Here is a 15,988-nt window from a genome sequence, read left to right on the forward strand (position 1 = left end):
TCTACCCACTACCCCCTCCAGCTTCTGAGGAGTGTAAAAAAATTCCCAGGACTGGCTATCTAGAGCCTTTTTCTTCTTACTCCCTCTCAACTCTGCTCAGCTACTCATCAAACACCGGCCATTACACTGCCAACTTTATCCACATCATGTTGTCCATGCCTCCACCCCCAGATCTCCCTGACTAAGCCATTAGCAACCACATCCAGGATATTTGATGGGAAGTGTTGGAACGTATAAACCAATGTAGAGGCATTTTGCATCATTTTATCAATGTAACATTAAAACAGCATTAAAATGTCATCAATTGGGCAACAATATCTCAACAGTAACTCCCTAGGCATGTCTAAATTACACCTAACTGTTTTATATACTGACAAATACTGACAGTCCTGAATAAACAACATGGAATAACATAAACTGCCCTTTTTCATCTTCAATAAATCCCAAAATAAATTGACAGCTGTACCATTTTGAATGCTTTGGCCTTACTAAATATATTTAAAGGAACAGTATAAACCAATTTTCGTTTGACTGCATCTAAAAGACACTAGTATAAAGAATAATATGCACAGATAATGGTAAAAAAATATAGCATAAAACATTTTAAAAACTTTCCTAGAAGCTCCCAATGTAGCACTGTTGATGAGGCTAGGCTGGGACACACACTGACAGGGGCTGATAGCAGACCCCCCTCCTCTGCATATGAAAATACCCATTATACAAACAAAAAGCAATCTGACGTCTGTAGACATTAGTCTACATCACTGGTTTTCAAACCTGTCCTGAGGCCTCCCTAACAGATTTTGAGGATATCTGAACTGGAGCACAGGTGAAATAATCAGCTGATTAATAAACATGGTTATTTTACCTGATCTCTTCCAAGGTTATCCAGAAAACCTGGACCGTTGAGGAGGCCTGAGGACAGGTTTGAAAACCAGTGGTCTACATCTTAAACTTGGGACTTGGTTAGGAATCTGAAAATCAGCATAATGATATTTAAAAATAAGCAAAACTATACATTTGCTATTTAAACAGATCATCTACAAAACATTTATGCAAAGAAAAATCTAGTGTACAATGTCTCTTTAAGTTCTATTGTTATAGTCTTGTATAACAAGTGTTAGAAAAAGCAGACGTTATATATATGTAATGTGTTAAAAAAAAGATTGAGAGTTAATTTTCTTGTGAATGAAATAGAAAAGGTGTTAGATAAATAAACTAAAATAACTAATTAAGAAGGAAAATGTAGAGGACTATAATAATAAGGGTTCCAGAATGGTTATCTTTATCATGACATTAGCTGGAAGCTTAGCTATAAACCGTAAGTGTCCTAAAAAAGTCCAGTCGTCTTAAAAATGAGATGAAATAAAAACAACTGAAGGAGAACATGCCGTCATGCCAAATAAACTCATGGACTAGTTATTGAGCATAATAAAGCACGCTGGGAAAGTCAGGATTGTTTTACACAGGTTGGTGCACACCCAAAGATGCTGAGCACAGCTTAACCAATCAAGCACTCAAATCAGACGTCTGAAATGATGGATCATGTAAAATTTCAAGCAAACCCTGAGTTACTGATTTTTTTTATAATTATTCAGTTGCTGAATAATCCTAACAAGACCTTCTGCCTGTGTGTGTTGTCTTTCAGAGTCCAAAATCCTGTGGTTTGTAAACCAAATACTGTCCTTCGTGTGATGTGCAGCTGGTAGTCAAACCACTCGTTTTCAGCTGCATGGTTCAGGAATTCTTTTTGTTCCCAAATGTGCAATTTTCTTAAAGTTGAGAGCCTTTTTTATGTCCTAAATAATGGTCACTTTATGACTTCTGTTTATATATACGTGTGTCATGTTAAGCAACCATGAGAAATCTATAAAATTAATAATGAAAAGAATAATAATAAAAAGCTATACTGAAATATAATAAGGAAAGCAATTTAGGATATAGGTTTTTATATAAAGTTTTAAGCTTGATTTAGCTAGAATATATATCATAATTGTGTAGCTTTGCATATGGGTCTAGTCATTAGAATCCAGCACCTTGTACGTTTTTGTAGATGTAAACCAATCAGATTGTAACAAATTTCAATACTTCCTTGGCATGTTGTTGAGTGCCACACAGGTGACTAAATTGAATTGGGCTGTCATTTTTAAAGGCTATGGGATCAAGTGCAATTCATAGAATATCCAGCACATTTTAGATACTAAATAAATAGAAACCTAAAGCAAATATATTCACCAACCATTGATTGGTTTAAATGTAAAATGTGTGTACCGATCTATACAGACTCCAAATAAAAAAAAGTATAGCACTATATACTTTAAAAGTATTCAAAAAAACAATATATTAACGTTATCAGAGCTTTATATCCAGTGTGTTAGCATCCCAGCTTCAACCTCACTTGCTGCTGCATTATGCAGAAATAATAACAAGCATAGCATAGCTCTAGATATTGTCAAATAGGGATGGGCGAATGTTTCTAAAAATTCGAAATTTAAAACGAATTTTGATACATTTGTTCGTTCGAATCAAATTTCAAATGTTTATATAACATTCTAACATTCTATTTTCGAATTTTCGTTTTTGCATTTTTCAATAAAATTCTAAAATATTTGTTCGAATAATAGAATGTTTAGCTATGTATTCATTCAATTTCGAAATGTAATATTCAAATTCAAATGTGACATTCGAATTTGAAATAGTATTTCTAGTCTACAACTGTGTTTAATAAATGTAATATTCGAATTTGAATGCTACATTCGAATTCGAATGTCACATTCGAATTTGAAATAGTATTTCTAGTCTAATACTGTGTTTTAAATGTGATATTCGATTCAAATGTGATATTCGATTCAAATGTGACATTCAAATTCGAAAAAGTATTTCTAGTCTAATATTGTGTTTTATAAATGTAATATTCTAATTTGAATGTGACATTCGATTCGAATGTGATATTCGATTCGAATGTGACATTCAAAATAGTGTTTCTAGTCTACAATTGTGTTTTATAAATGTAATATTCGAATTCAAATGTAATATTTGAATGTAACATTCGAATTCGAATGTAATATTCGAATTCGAATGTGACATTCGAATTCGAATGTGACATTCGAAAACTGTAAATAACATTCGAAAATCAAATTTTTAAGAATATTCGTTCTTATCAACATTCTATTATGTAAATCGAATTTCTACAATAACATTCGTTCTAACATTCGAATTCGGATATAAACACATTCGCCCATCCCTATTGTCAAACAGAGTTATTGGTCTTAATGTTTAAGCAATCACAGTGAGCAGAACCATGTTACTGCTGCTTAAAATGTAAAAAGAAAAAATAATTGGCCTCCATTTATAATGCTGTGATGCGGCTTCTGAGCACCAGTGGTGCTGCATATAAGGCTTAGAATTAGATCATCCTGCCATGAAACCAATTGCACGAGAGCAGGAGCACGGCTGCACAAGTAATTGCTTGTGCAAGGGTAAATGTGAGCAGCAGATGCTGGGCGGACAGTCTCCAGGCTTGGATCTTTGTCCATCAGGAATGTAGCTCATAGGTATACATTATTAATTGAAGCAGATCCCCTCAAGTAGCACAATTATAAAGCCTCTTTTTGATTTATATAAAGCAGTTCTTGTTAGCCTATGCTCAGTTTAACCCATTCATATCAAGAAACTGGCCAGTTTGCAGACAACACAATTGACACAGGACTCCAAAGGTTTGCTGATCACAGTACACTGGCCCTAAGATGTCAACAGCTACCATATGACTCACTGAGCAGAGCATCCCCCCTCAGTGATAACACACTTATGGTCAATGCTCTCTGCAGGCAGGTGATTAGCACTCATAGGGCTAGATTACAAGTGGCATGCTATTGTTTGCGTAAGAAGCGATAAGCAATATCACGACCAAGCTAACTTGTGCTTGAGCACACACTAAATTTGCATTTAGTGGGTTAGTGCTACTGAAGTCCTCACATAAAGGCAAAGGGGTGGATTTAACAAGCAGCGGATGCTGCTTTCTACCCCCGAAGTTTCCGGCTTGTAACAACGCTGCTTCTTAACTTGTCCGCCACCTTTTAGGTGGCGTACTGCAATCATCCAGATCCGATCAGGATAATTGACACCCCGATTGACTGCGAATTTGCAGGGAGCGGCATTGCACAAGCATTTCAAAAGAAATGCTTGTGCAATGTTAAATGCCGACAGCGTATGCTGTCAGCATTTAGCGATGTCGGGGCGGACATGATTCGTTATAGCGAATCATGTCTGCCCGGTAATTGATAAATTGACCCCTAAGTGTTAACAAAAAGTGCACCAAACACAACATAAATACATTAAAATAAACTGTTACACGCATATATACACTGTCTGTTAAAAATGATTCATGTAAATTAATAAAAAAAATATAAAGTTTGAAAGGATTATGGTACATGACAAGGTATTTGAATAGAAAAGGCTATATGGTATACATATATATCTAAATATTTGTATGTGTATATATATATATATATATATATATATATGTGTGTATTTATGTATTTATATACTGTATGTATATACATACATATGTTCACATTTAAACACATATATACATACAGTATATATACACTTTTGACTCAAATACCTTAAAAGATAAAAACTAATTTTTATTTAATTTGTTTACTGTGTATGTATTTTGTGTATTTAAGTTCTTAGTAACTTAAATATATATATATATGTGTATATATATCTATATCTATCTATCTATCTATCTATCTATCTATCTATCTATCTATATAAATTTATTTATTTAATGAGAAATATACAGAAATATATATTTTTTTAAATAAAAAGAACATTTTCTTCTATGTGAAGAACATTAGAATGTAAAATATGCATAACTCATTTCATGTTTAGTGCTGTAGGTTGAATGTGGTGACGGGTTAGTGTGCGAGATATGTGTTAGTTTTTTTTCATGAAGCCCTTATTGAAGTCTATAGTGAGAATGTGTTAGTAGGCTCACAATATCCAAAGTTTTAAAGTTAGCTTGCATCGGATTTTGCTTGCGCGCAAACATTTTACTTTCAACGCGCACAAACCCCAGCGCATTAAAAGTTTATTTCTAACGGTTTCGGCACATGAGCAAAAGCACTAAAAAGCGCTCCACTTGTAATCTGGTCCATAATGTAGGCTTGTTGAGCAACATGATTTCTCAGATCGGGCAAAGTGAGATGGTCGAGAGGGCAAAAGACACCTCTTCATATGGATTCACAAGCTCTCAGATAATTTCAAGGGCCACTCCACCATTCACAACCATCAGGCCTCAAATCTTATTTGCATATCTTAAAAATTACTTTTTAAACCCTAAAAATCATAACTGTTATCAAAACTTTAAAGCCATAACTATATATTTAAATTTATACTGTTCAGTACATGAAAAATATAATAATCAATTTGATGTCATTTGAAGTGCTTAGTAACTCTTTCATGGTTGAGAGATCAGCTGGCAGACCCTCTGCTATGGTAAAAAATATCAAAACAATATGTTGTGACTCTTATTATACTTATTTTCTATACCCTGTCTAAGAGGCTCTTGTTATTTTAATTGTAGCATGTCAATATCCTCTGGATTGGAACACAATACCTTCCTCTCTTCTGGTTCCTGCTCCCCAGAGGTTTCATTTGACTATTAAAGGGAAATAAAAGTGAATTTGAAATGTATGGCACTTCTCTTGAAATTCAGCTAAAAGGATGATTGCACTTGATAAAAAAAAGTTCAGAGAAAAGTTATTAGAGATTTTGAAATTACAAAGTTGTCAGAGTCAGGATGTCTAGATGAGACTCGGGGATAGATGTCCCATGTGCATGACATGGTAGTTTTGGGGGTGACCCATGGGTCTGACAGAGTTTATTTTGGTCCTTTGGTAGCTTTAGAAACAGGAACCAAAACAGGATAGAACAACCATCAGAAGGGACAAGACAGAAATAAGTCAATGCAAGTATATTACTTTGTCCTTCAAATTTACATTAAAAAAAAAGACATTGAGGGATATTTATCAAGCTGTCAACCGCAAATATGCTGGAATTCCGCAGCGTAATTGTGGCGAGCTTGATTCGACCCATTTAGCAAAGCCTACAGACCGGCAAAAGTTGAAATTTGTGACGTAACATACGATCCACCGGTCTCAATCCAACACAGATCTATCCTTACATCATTACAGATGTTCCAAATACAAATTCGGCACTATCCGACAACTTTTGCGAGTTATCAAATTTCTAACAGGTACGCTTGCTACTATTCAGGCCCAGCATACCTGGTTTTCAATCCGCCACCCTGGAGGCCGCGGATGCCATAGGAATCAATGGGAGTATGAAAGCAGCAAAAGCTTATGTTCGGTGCTGCCAGATATCCCATTGATTTCTATAGTAGAAAACCAGTAACGTTTACACCTAACACCCTAACGTAAGCTACGAGTCTAAACACCCCTAATCTGCTGCCCCAACATTGCTGCAACCTACATAAGATTATTAACCCCTATTCTGCCGCAACTAAATAAAGTTATTAACCCGTATTCTGCCGCTCCCGGAGCCCACCGCAACTAAATAAATGTATTAACCCCTATCCCGCTTCTCCCGGACCCCGCACTAACTAAATAAAATATTAACCCCTATTCCGCCGCTCCCGGAGCCCACCACAACTAAATAAATGTATTAACCCCTATCCCGCCACTCCCAGACCCCGCCGCAACTGTAATAAAATTATTAACCCCTAAACCCCTTGCCTATCACATCACTACCACTAACTAAACTGATTAACCCCTAAACTGCCAGCCCCCCACATCGCCATAAACTAAATAAAGCTATTAACCCCTAAACCTAACAACTCGCTAACTTTACATTAAAATTACCTCATCCCTATCTTATAATATTTAAACTTACCTGTAGAATTAAAATAAACTATATTAAACTATTAATTAACCTATCCTAACTATTATACTACAATTACATTAAACTATATTAAACTATTAGTTAACCTACCCTAACTATTGTACTAAAATTACATTAAACTATATTAAACTATTAATTAACCTACCCTAACTATTATACTACAATTACATTAAGCTAAAAATTAAATTAACTATATTACATATTTAAAAACCTAACCCTACTCAAATTATTTAAATCTACAATTAAACATTACTAAGTTACAAAAAATAAATTTGTATTTAAAGACATATATACACATATACACACATAAATACATATGTACACATATATAGGTATATACAATATATATGTGCATTGGAGGCAGCCCTTTCCAGTTAAGTAGATGAAAACATGTAAAAGCATATTTATGCAATATCCATATTTAATAAAGGCTTATACTGTGTATTTACTGTAAATATTATATAGGTATAGATATATATCATACTAAAAAACATCATATATATAAAGAAATCTGTATTTATGAATAAATAAAACAAATTCCTGTATGTGAAGAAATATTCATATTTTGATGTCGGGTTGGCACACATGAGAATATGCGATCGGGTTTGCGTGCGAGTTTTTTTCCAGTTTTTTTTGCTCCATTGACTTCTTTGGGGGAATACACGAGCATGCATGCTATAGTCTAAGTTTGACTTTTTGCGCTCTTCGGGTTAGTGCACCAGCGAAAACAGTTTACTTTCAACTGATAATACGAGAGCAACCAGACCTGCACAAAAATCCGAACTTCTAGCATAGTTAACGCTCGAGTGGGAGCGTTTATTATTGCTCCACTTGTAAACTGGCCCTTAGTGAGTACCAAAAATCTTCTAGTGCACCAAATATCTTTAATCTTTATAATCGCCTACTGCTTGAAAGCCCATTTTAATTTCCTCTTTCTCTGTTAAAATAAAGTATTTGTTACTTTTTATTTCATCCACAGTAACCTTATTGTGTCTGGGAGATTTAGACTATGATTCCTAATTTTATAAACCTAGTAATTCTCTTTAAAAACTCCCTCAATCGGTGCTAAAATGTGTACAAATAGAAAACAAAGCGTTAGTGGGATATGGTATCATATTTAACAAATGCTTTAGCACTATCATTATGTTCTATATCTTTTTTTTTTTTTTTTATTAAAACTGGGAATAATTTTGAAAAGAAAAAAACCCAAAGTGTATGAAATGGAAACTGTTTGACGGAACAATCATATGCACAGACACATTAGAAATGGGCATTCGAGTATAAAACAAAATCCTAAAATATGGAAAAGTAGATGACTGCTGTGTGAATATCAAAGGAAAGCCTTCCCTGCATTTTTCATTTTTTCCTATGAAGCAGAAATGTATCATCTATTTTTAGACCAAGAAAGCACATAACAATTCCTGCACCCTATTCTCCTCGCTCAACACTCTTCCACACACAGAGTAGATTTAAAGGGACACATAAGTCATTTTTGTTGTGTTGACTGTAAAAGAGGGCAAATCAACTGTATTTACCTTTTTTCATTTAAATGGATATTCCTGAGTAGAGTTAAACACTCTTTTTATTTTTATGCTTGTGATGTGTATCATTGTATTATCCACCACTGACAAGTGACAACCAGTCCTTAAAGGGAGATTAACCCTCTAATTACCAGTAATGTACAATGCAGGAGGGAGAGAGGGAGGTCATAATAGCGTGGTCTTGCCGCTGGCAGCGAGACCCGTGCTATTATGGGCCAAAAAAAACCTTAACAATCATTGATGTAAATGGTATGTTGTGGTCACTAAGGGGCTAAACACTAAATAAAAGCTAGAAAAAAAGATCTATTCAAAGCAAAGATTAGCCTGAGAATTATATATAGGTATGTTTTTAAAGTTATTTCAGTTGTGATTCTATTAAAATAATAAGAGTACATTTTCAATATCCATAAAGCAAGTGGTGTCACCATGTTGTAGTGTGCATTTCCTTTTCTGTTGGAGCTATTTAGAGACAGTTATAAATGTGTCTCTGGAGTCTGCAACTTTTACTTTTAATAGGATTAGAAAGCCCACAAATTTCAGAATTAAATTACAGGAAAATGGGGCAAAAATAAATAATGGCAGTATGTTGCAAAATTGCTTTACTACATAAATAAACATTTTATAGTACAAGGTGTTTAAGGGCCAGTTGTATAGTTATATGCACTTCCTGATAATTACAAAAAAAAAAAAAAAAAGCTTTTACCTTTTTAAATAGTTAAAGGGACACTGAACCCAAATTTTTTCTTTCGTGATTCAGATAGAGCATGAAATTTTTTTTTTTTATAATTGTTTATTTATATCCAGCAGAGGATATATTGAGATTCAGATACATACATATTTTGCACCTCGCAGGGCCATTAATAACATAATAGTCAGTCATAAGAAAACATTCAAAGGGTGGAGAAAAAGAAATTAATTTGAAAGTAAACAAGCCCATTTTATACAATATAACCATATAAAGATACATTTTAAAGGATACGCTTCAAAACATCCAAAATAACTGTCCGATCTGCTGGGTTTTTTTTTTTTTTACAATTTTATACACATTCCTCTACTGATCCTCAGTATTCTAACTAGAATAATAAACAATTTACCTAATAGCAGCGATTCTTTTTTTTTTTTCCCTTTATTCTTTTTAGCATTAATTTTATTGAGTTTTCAACCCTTGCTAAACAATAAACAGAAAACAAAAAACAAATTAAGCCTCTGGTTACCTTCTTTCAAGTAACCGTAATATAACCACCTTATCACGCTATGAATTGCACATATACTTTGCATTAGCTCCACCCACCTATACTTGGAGCCTTGACATGCGTATTTAGGAAAAAAAAAACAAAACAAAAAAAAACATTTATATATTTATTCTCCTCTCCCTCCCCCTCCTCTCTCTCACCACAGGTTCATTAATACTAAATCACTATTTCTGAATGGAAAAATTAGATGTTCAATTTCAGTGGGCGAGAAGATTCTAATGAATTTTGCCCATTTGTTGAAGAAAGCTTCTATTTCTCTCTCTAGATTTAAGTCTGTAGCTTTTTGTTCGATTATATATTGTTTTTTAAGATAGTTTCTAACTTCTGTGATAGATAAGGGTATTTTGGTTTTCCAATTCTTGAATAGTAAATTTCTGGCTGCTAATATGACTAAGTTTACTATTTTAGCATCTTTAAAATTTCTGCTATTATCAACTAAAAAGATAATAGATGTTAATGTTAATTTAAGTGGCATGACTTTTAATACTTTGTTTAGCCAGTGCTCTATTTTTTGCCAGCATTGTGAGATTTTTGGGCATTCCCATAACATATGGGCTATGTCAGCGGCTGGTAGGCTGCATTTAGGACATTTGTTGAATTTCTTATTGTACCATCTGTAGCCCCTATCTGGAGTGTAGTATGTTTGGTATAGAAGTTTTATATGTGACTCTCTCCAAGTCTCAGCCATAGTTGCTTCTATTGATAATTGAATTGACCTTGCTACTTGTTTGTCGCTGTTTATGTTAATGTTAGTGTGATATGTCCATTTTTGACCTATTCTTGCTAAGGTTTCGTCACCTTTTTGTGAGACGAGGAGGTTATACCATGGAGCTATGGAGAAGTGGCCTGCTCTATTCAATGTTATCCAATTGTCTAATTTACCCCAAGTCCACTTCCAATTATATTTGCTAATTAGCTGCCCGGCATAATGTCTGGTTTGTAGGTACGTAAAGAATTCCTGATTGTTAAAATTAAATTCCAATTTCATTTCTTCAAATGATTTGATAGAACCTGTTTCTTGTTTGAAAAATTGCGAGACCCGGGTTAGCCCTTGAATATGCCAACGTTGTATATTTGGAGCTTGTGTACCCTCCTGGAATTCTGGGTTCCCTAAAAAGGATTGATAAGTTGGTATTTGGGTGTTTATTTTAATACAAGTGCCAATTTTTGCCCAAGCTATAATTATTGTATATACTGTTTTAAGATCTTTTATTTGTTTAGGTACTCGCTGGGGTGCGATATGCAGCAGTGAGATTGGGGAGAGCGGATAAGTCACGCTTTGCTCGAGTTCATAATCTGAAAAATGATTAGATTCTGCGATCCAATCTGTGGCGATGCGTCCTAAGAACGGCAAGTTATATAGATACAAATCAGGTAGAGCCAGTCCACCTTTCTGTTTGGGAAGAGATAATCTCTTTAGAGAGATTCTAGATTTTTTAGTTTGCCAGATAAATTGACGGAGCGCTGTATTACATTTTTTAATGTCATATGACTTTAAGATTAATGGAAGATTTTGGAATAAGTAGCATATTCTAGGTAAGATTACCATTTTAAATAAGGCAATGCGTCCTGATAATGAAAGAGGCAAGTTTTGCCAATTCTTCATTTGTTGTGTAGCTTGTTTAAGAATTGGAGTAAAGTTTAGGGTGTACCATTCCTTTGGATTCGCTGAGATGTTGATCCCAAGGTATCTAAATGAGTTAGAGACTCTCTTAAATGGATTATCTATCAGAGAGTTATTATTTATCCTAAGCCACAGTATTTCTGATTTATTTTTATTCATTTTATAGCCTGAAAATAGGCCAAAGGTGTCAACTATTTTCAATAACTTAGGGATATTCTCCAAGGTATTAGTCATGTATGTCAGAAGGTCATCTGCGTACAGCGCCACTTTGACCTCTTTTTTGCCAATTAAAATGCCTTCAATTTGTTGCCTTATTTTTATAGCTAACGGTTCTATTGCCAAATTGAATAGCAAGGGTGAGAGCGGACATCCTTGCCTTGTTCCTCTTTGTAATTTAATTTTTTTTGTTATCTGACCATGAATTACCAATCTTGTGGATGCTTTTGTGCAAATATTTTTAACTAGTTTAAGAAAATTATCTGTCAATCCAAAACGGCTTAGTGTGTCAAATAAATATTGGTGATTGACCCTATCGAAGGCCTTCTCGGCGTCTATTGCTAGTATTGCTGCGTCTGGATGCGTTATATGAAATTTTGCCTCAGAGTTTTTATAGTGATCGACAACCATAAGAAGTTGTCTGATCTTAGCAGCAGAGCTGCGATTATATAAAAAGCCCGCCTGATCAGTGTGAATAATCTCGGCTAGTCCCTTTTGCATTCTTTTGGCTAATATTGATGCGAATATTTTATAGTCGGAGTTTAATAATGCGATAGGTCTATATGATTCCCTCCTTTGTGGATTTTTACCGGCTTTTAAGATTAGAATAGTATGAGATTCTAAAAAATTTGGCGGAATTTGAGTGTTTCCTCTGAAATAAAAGTTGAAAAGTTTTGTTAAATATGGAGCAAGTGATTGTTCTAATTTTTTATAAAATTCGTTTGGGATTGCATCTGGGCCTGGTGTTTTCTCTGTTTTTAAGGCACGTATTGACTGTAGTACCTCCCTTTCAGTTATTGGAGAATTTAAGTTAGATATAAACTCTGCTTTACCTTTCGTAATAGGGAGGTTGTCCCAGAATCTTTCTTGTGCTTCAACGTCTGTAGTAGCAGAAGCATAAACCTCTTCATAATAATGAAAAAATGAGTTCGATATTTCTTCAGTTTCGGTCAAGCGATTATTATCGACCTGTATGAATTCAATTATATTTGATTGTTTAGCGTTTTTTGCCAGATTAGCAAGTAATTTGCCTGCTTTGTTGCCGTATCTGTACAACTTAGCATGGTACTTAAGTTCTGTTTGCACCGTTTGTGTGGTTATGAATATGTCACGTTCCTTTTTTACTTTAATGTACCTATTCCAGTTCCTTTCGTTTGGGGAGCCCAAATATCTGCTATATGCATTGGTCACTGAGGCTATCAGCTGTCTTTCTTTCTGTTGGACTTCGCGTTTAAATCTGGGTATATAAGCGATTATGTCTCCCCTCAAGACCGCTTTTGCTGTTTCCCACATAATCGAGGGACTGGATACAGAGCCCTCATTGTACTTAAAAAACTCCTCTAATTTGAGTTTTAACCAATTTGTAAATTTTATATTATTGCTAAAGTGCTTCGGGTAGAAGAAGCGTGATCCGCCTAGGTTCTTCTTCTGTGTTGGGATATCCAATGTTATGGGGGCATGGTCAGAGATGCAGATTTCTGCTATAGATGCTTTGGGTCCTGCTTGATAAAGCCTGTCGTTAATTAACATTAGGTCTATTCTAGAGAGACTTTTGGTGGCTCTTGAGTAGCAAGAATAAGCTCTGCTATCAGGGTTCTGGGCCCTCCACACGTCTCTTACTGCTAGGGTTTGGAAAATGTGTTTAAATAATTTCATTTCAAGATTATCTTTTTTTGTTTTCCTAAGTGCGCCTCCATATCTATACCTATCTAGAGGAAAGCAAGGAGCCATATTAAAGTCTCCAGCTATAACTATCTGACCTTCTGCTACCTGTAGGATTTTGGCTTGAAGATCATCCCAGAATTGTTGATCTATTACATTGGGCGCATAAAGGTTACAGATGGTATACACCAAATTGTGGATTTTTATTTTTAAAATTAAATATCTGCTATCCGGGTCTGTTATAATAAGTAGTTTCTCATAGGCTAATTTTTTTCCCAAGAGAATAGCGACTCCCTTCTTCCTGTTCAATGAGGGGGCAAAAAGTACCTCAGCTACCCATGAATGTTTCAACTTGAGTGATTCTTCAGTATTTAAATGTGTCTCCTGTAAAAGTGCAATTGTGGTATTTAATCTCTGGAGGTGGGAGAGAATAGTCTTTCGCTTAATCGGCGAAGCTATACCCCCTATATTCCAAGAAGTGATTCTAATCATATTGATCCTGACCTGTTAAGTAAGCGATAGGTGGGAGTGGTGAAGAGCGATAATCAGGGGAGGGACGAGGAGAAGAAAAAAAAAAAGATAAATAAATAAAAAAAAAAAATAAGTAATATTTTATAGGCAATATTTTATTTACACCTTTATATTTCATAATCATGCTCTTTATGGGATATTACATAATCTTATTTTTAATAATTAATCTCGTGTTCCTTTAATTTTTTCTCTGCTTCTTCCGCAGAGTCATAGAAAAGCATTTGGCCCTTGTAAGCTATCTTGAGTCTAGCGGGATATACAACTGTAGCTTGCCAACCTGCTTTTAACAATTTCCCACACAGTGGGGAGAGTTCTCTCCTTTTCCTGGAGGTCTCAATTGAGAAGTCCTGAAAAAGGAGGATTTTATTACCATTGTGATGAATGGGTTGGTTTTTCCTATAATGTTGGAGATACAACATTTTATCTTGGAAGTTTAAAAACTTTGCGATAATTGGTCTAGGTCTATTTGTGTTGTTTGAATTATCTATAGCTCTCCCCAGTCTGTGGACTCTTTCGATTACTGCAGGTGGTTGGACTAAAGGCATCTTTAATATTATAGGTAATGTATTAGTCATGATATTCATGAGATCTTCTTGTTTGTAGGGGTCAGGGAATCCAATTATTCTAAGATTATTCCTTCTAGCCCTGTTCTCTAGATCATCAACCTTAGCCTGCAGTTTCAGAATCTCATTTTGGTTACTTTCTGTCATAGGAATATACATATTTGTGGTATCTTCTAAGTCAGAGATTCGCTGTTCCACCTCCTGTAGTCTACTAGAATATTGTCTAACTTCTGCTGTGAGATTTATAAGATCTTGTTTAATTTCATTCTTTAGAGAGTCAAATTTGGGGGAGATTGCTTCTAGAATACTAATTACCAGGTCTTGATTATCTTGTGATACTGTGGCCTTCTGAGTCTTTACTGGAGTGCCTTCCCCTATATTTTCTGCTAGAGTTTCTGTTAGATTCTTGTTTTTGCGTTCTCTGTTTTTAGCCGTCATGTCTGGATTGTGTTTGGGAGTGATATATTTATCCATAAACAGTTATGTGATTAAACACCACGTGTGAGTGTGCGATGAAGCCCCCAGTTGGGGGAGGGGGAAAGAAAAGTGTGGATATTAAAGCATGTGAAAAAAAAAAAAAAAAAAAAAGAAAGACAATTGATGCTAGTGACGCAAAGCCCAACCAGTTGTGCTTGTGTGGTTTAGTGATACGTGGAAAAAAGAAAAAAAAAAAAAAGGGAAAAAGTGAGTGAAGTGGTGAAAAGACCAGGGGATGACGACTAGAGAAAATGAAAAAGATCAACGTGAATTGATTCAATCTCTCTTAGATTCTTTGGGAATTCTAGCGCTATTCAAGCTGTTTCGCCTAGAGAGGATCTATAGGACAGGATAGATTATTTTTCAAGTCACCTTTTTTGCAAATATACTTCCAAACAATTTTCTTAGCAGACCTTCTATACACTAAGTATTACAGTTCCTTAAAACCCAGCTGGGTTAGAATATGATTATGTGTGCAACAGGAGTTGAAAATTAGCTTATAAATAATTAAAATGTGTTCTTGTTTAGGACCTATATTCTTTTTTTCCTTTTTCTTTTTCTCTCTTTCCTTCTCTTTAGAGTCTGTGGGTTCTCTTACTGCTCTAAACAGTATATTGTGTCTTGACTATGTATAATCCTAGCTTAGTGCTATGGTTACTAAGTGGGGTAAACCTAGATTGATGTTTAACCTTTCATCAATTCTAAGTTATATGGCTAAAGTGAACCAAAAAAGAGAAACAAACAGTAAAAGATATCTTAATTTAGTGTAGTGCTTTAAAGTATATGAATTTAAAGGTTGTAACTCTGTGTGGGAAGACTAGCTCTATGTTTTTATTTATTAATATCCCTTTTCAGTCCTTCGTATCTTAGTTCCCTTCCCAGGGTCATATGTGTAAAAATCTTGTGCTTGTCATTATTTGGGGTTCTGTGAATTGCCAGGTAATCATTTATTCAAATCAAGCTCGATTTAAGCTCCTCTATACAGGGCTTTATTTTTAGTGATAGTGTGAAGAGGTTTTAGAATGGTGCCATTCACTTGCTGTTTATGTTTGATTACAACAATTCAATTTCAACATTACCATCATAAACAAGTAACAATGGTTTGAACAATAGATAGCTTAAAAAAAAAAAAAAAAAAAAATTACAAATCAATTTGTGGTACAAGACACAATAGGCTAGTCAGTGATCTAAAGT

This window comes from Bombina bombina, chromosome 3 (assembly GCF_027579735.1).
Source record: "Bombina bombina isolate aBomBom1 chromosome 3, aBomBom1.pri, whole genome shotgun sequence".
NCBI lineage: Eukaryota > Metazoa > Chordata > Amphibia > Anura > Bombinatoridae > Bombina > Bombina bombina.